Source organism: Arachis ipaensis, chromosome B5 (genome assembly GCF_059453495.1).
Source record: "Arachis ipaensis isolate K30076 ecotype BB chromosome B5, ASM5945349v1, whole genome shotgun sequence".
NCBI classification, from domain to species: domain Eukaryota; kingdom Viridiplantae; phylum Streptophyta; class Magnoliopsida; order Fabales; family Fabaceae; genus Arachis; species Arachis ipaensis.
Genome location: NC_142440.1, coordinates 114703885 through 114708285, shown reverse-complemented (window position 1 = coordinate 114708285; position 4401 = coordinate 114703885). Strand labels below are relative to the sequence as shown.

The following is a 4401-nucleotide window of genomic DNA, read 5'->3' as shown; positions in this document are numbered from 1 at the left end:
TACTTGAAATCAGAGAAAAACACACAAACTCATAGTAAAGTCCAGAAATGTGAATTTAACATAAAAACTAATGAAAACATCCCTGAAAGTAACTAGATCCTACTAAAAACATACTAAAAACAATGCCAAAAAGCGTATAAATTATCCGCTCATCACAACACCAAACTTAAATTGTTGCTTGTCCCCAAGCAACTGAAAATCAAATAGGATAAAAAGAAGAGAATATACTATAAATTCCAAACTATCAATGAAACATAGCTCCAATCAGATGAGCGGGACTTGTAGCTTTTTGCCTCTTGAATAGTTTTGGCATCCCACTTTATCCATTGAGGTTCAGAATGATTGGCATCTATAGGAACTCAGAGTTCAGATAGTGTTATTGATTCTCCTAGTTCAGTATGTTGATTCTTGAACACAGCTACTTTATGATTCTTGGCCATGGCCCTAAGCACTTTGTTTTCCAGTATTACCACTGGATACATAAATGCCACAGACACATAACTGGGTGAACCTTTTCAGATTGTGACTCAGCTTTGCTAAAGTCCCCAATTAGAGGTGTCCAGGGTTCTTAAGCACACTCTTCTTTTGCTTTGGACCTTGACTTTAACCGCTCAGTCTCAAGTTTTCACTTGACACCTTCACGCCACAAGCACATGGTTAGGGACAGCTTGGTTTAGCCGCTTAGGCCAGGATTTTATTCCTTTAGGCCCTCCTATCCACTGATGCTCAAAGCCTTGGGATCCTTTTTATTTACCCTTGCCTTTTGGTTTTAAGGGTTATTGGCTTTTTGCTCTTGCCTTTTGGTTTTAAGAGTTTGGCTTTTTCTGCTTGCTTTTTCTCTTTTTTATTTATTTTTTTTTTCGCCATTTTTTTTCTTTTTTTTTCTGCAAGCTTTAGTATTCACTGCTTTTTCTTGCTTCAAGAATCAATTTTATGATTTTTCAAATTATCAAATAACATGTCTCCTTGTCATCATTCTTTCAAGAGCCAACATATTTAACATTCTTAAAGAACAACTTCAAAAGACATATGCACTGTTCAAGCATTCATTCAGAAAATAAAAAGTATTGTCTCCACATCAAAATAAATAAACTAAGTTCAAGGATAAATTCGAAACTCATGTACTTCTTGTTCTTTTGTAATTAAAATATTTTTCCATTTAAGAGAGTTGATGGATTCATATTTACTACTTTAGGGCATAGACACTTAGACACTAATGATCATGTAATAAAGACACAAACATAGATAAACATTTAACATAAGAAAATGAAAAATAGAAAGTTTAAGAACAAGGAATGAGTCCACCTTAGTGATGGTGGCGTTTTCTCCTTGAGGAACCAATGATGTCCTTGAGCTCTTCTATGTCTCTTCCTTGTCTTTGTTGCTCCTCCCTCATAGCTCTTTGATCTTCTCTAATTTCATGGAGTATGATGGAGTGCTCTTGATGTTTCACACTTAGTTGTCCCCAGTAATTGTGTGGAGGAAAATGTATCCTCTGAGGTACCTCAGGGATCTCTTGATTTGCAGTCAAATGTTCTACCACTGAGCTATAGACCCTTGATGGAAGATTTTGTCTTCCCTTTCCTCTTTCTAGAGGTTTCTCTGGCCTTAGGTGCCATCAATGGTTATGGAAAAACAAAAAAGCAATGCTTTTTCCACACCAAACTTAGAATGTTTGCTCGTCCTTGAGCAAAAAGAAGAAAGGAATAGAAGAAGAAGAAGATGGGGAAGAATCTAGGATTATGAGGAGGGAAGGTGGGGATCCTGTGGGGTCCACAGATCCTGAGATGATCCTGTGAGGTCCACAGATCTTGAGGTGTCAAGGATTTACATCCCTGCACCAATTAGGCATGTAAAATGCCTTTGCATGCAATTCTGGCGTTTAAACGCCGAACTGATGCTTGTTCTGGGCGTTCAACGCCTAGATGCAGCATGTTTCTGGCGTTGAACGCCAGTTCTATGCTTGTTTCTGGCGTTCAGCGCCAGATCTATGCTCGGTTCTGGCGTTGAACGCCAGCCAGATGCTCCGTACTGGCGTTTAAACGCCAGTAAGCCCTTCCTCCAGGGTGTGATTTTTCTTCTGCTGTTTTTGATCCTGTTTTTGATTTTTCTATTTATTTTGTGACTCCATATGATCATGAACCTAATAAAACATGAAAAAACAATAAAATAAAAATAAAATTGGATAAATAAAAATTGGGTTGCCTCCCAACAAGCGCTTCTTTAATGTTAATAGCTTGACAGTGGGCTCTCATGGAGCCACACAGGTGATCAGGTCAATTTTATAGACTCCCAACACCAAACTTAGAGTTTGGATATGGGAGTTCAACACCAAACTTAGAGTTTGGCTGAGGCCTCCCAACACCAAACTTAGAGTTTGACTGTGGGGGCTTTAGTTGACTATGTACTGAGAGAAGCTTACTGTGCCTCTTTTCTATGTTTACAGAAGGATGTTCTTCAGTTTTAAACACAAGGGAGTCCTCATTCAATTGAAGTACTAGTTCACCTCTATCAACATCAATCACAGCTCTTGTTGTGGCTAGGAAGGGTCTTCCAAGGATGATGGATTCATCCTCATCCTTCCCAGTATCTAGGATTATGAAATCAGCAGGGATGTAAAGGCCTTCAACCTTTACTAATATGTCCTCTACTTGTCCATAAGCCTATTTTCTAGAATTGTCTGCCATCTCTAATGAGATTCTAGCAGCTTGCACCTCAAAGATTCCCAGTTTCTCCATTACAGAGAGTGGCATGAGGTTTATTCCTGACCCAAGGTCACATAGAGCCTTCTCAAAGGTCATGGTGCCTATGGTACAAGGTATTAGGAACTTTCCAGGATTCTGTTTCTTCTGAGGCAATCTCAGTTGATCCAATGCATTTAGTTCATTGGTGAACAGGGGAGGTTCATCTCCCCAAGTCTCTTTACCAAATAAATTGGTATTCAGCTTCATGATTGCACCAAGGAACTTGACAACTTGCTCTTCAGTAACATCCTCATTCTTTTCTGAAGAGGAATACTCATCAGAGCTCATGAAGGGCGTAAGGAGGTTCAATGGAATCTCTATGGTCTCTAGATGAGCCTCAGAGTCCTTTGGTTCCTCAGAGGAAAACTCCTTATTGATCACTAGACGTCCCATGAGGTCTTCCTCCTTGGGATTCACGTCCTTCCCTTCTCTTGTGGGTTCGGCCATGATGGTCAATTCAATGGCCTTGCACTCTCCTTTTGGATTCTCTTCTGTATTGCTTGGGAGAGCACTAGGAGGGGTTTTAGTGATCTTCTTACTCAGCTGGCCCACTTGTGCTTCCAAATTTCTAATGGAAGACCTTGTTTCATTCATGAAACTCATAGTGGCCTTAGATAGATCAGAGACTAAGTTTGCTAAATTAGAGGTATTTTGTTCAGAGTTCTCTATCTGTTGCTGAGTGGATGATGGAAAAAGCTTGCTATTGCTAAACCTGTTTCTTCCACCATTATTAAAGCCTTGTTGAGGCTTTTGTTGATCCTTCCATGAGAGATTTGGGTGATTTCTCCATGAGGGATTATAGGTGTTTCCATATGGTTCACCCATGTAATTCACCTCTGCTATTGCAGGGTTTTCAGGATCATAAGCTTCTTCTTCAGCAAATGCCTCTTGAGTACTGTTGGATGCAGCTTGCATTCCATTCAGACTCTGAGAAATCATATTGACTTGCTGAGTCAATATTTTATTCTGAGCCAATATGGCATTCAGAGTATCAATTTCAAGAACTCTCTTCTTCTGAGGCGTCCCATTACTCACAGGATTTCTCTCAGAAGTGTACATGAACTGGTTATTAGCAACCATGTCAATGAGTTCTTGAGCTTCTGCAGGCATTTTCTTTAGGTGAATGGATCCACCTGCAGAAGTATCCAATGACATCTTAGCTAATTCAGACAGACCATCATAGAATATGTCCAGGATGGTCCATTCTGAAAGCATGTCAGAAGGACACTTTTTGGTAAGTTCCTTGTATCTCTCCCAAGCTTCATAGAGGAATTCACCTTCTTTCTGTGTGAAGGTTTGAACATCCACTCTAAGCTTACTCAGCTTTTGAGGAGGAAAGAACTTGGCTAAGAAAGCCTTGACCAGCTATTCTCAAGAGTTCAGGCTATCTTTAGGTTGAAAATCCAACCATATTCTAGCTCTGTCTCTTACAGCAAAAGGGAAAAGCATGAGCCTGTAGACTTCAGGATCTACTCCATTAGTCTTAACAGTGTCACATATCTGCAAGAATTCAGTTAAGAACTGAAGAGGATCTTCAGATGAAAGTCCATGAAACTTGCAGTTTTATTGCATCAGAGAAACTAATTGAGGTTTAAGCTCAAAATTGTTTGCTCCAATGGTAGGGATGGAGATGCTTCTTCCATGTAAATTGGAATTA

At 39.6% G+C, this 4401-nt stretch overlaps 1 non-coding gene across 1 annotated transcript; it reads left to right on the top strand.

Annotated features, from left to right (window-relative positions):
- The first annotated feature begins 3953 nt into the window (after positions 1-3953).
- LOC148565443 (small nucleolar RNA R71) lies at positions 3954-4061 on the top strand. Its single transcript, XR_015884027.1, has one exon. It is a non-coding gene; the product is annotated as a small nucleolar RNA R71 (small nucleolar RNA).
- The last annotated feature ends 340 nt before the right edge of the window (positions 4062-4401 follow it).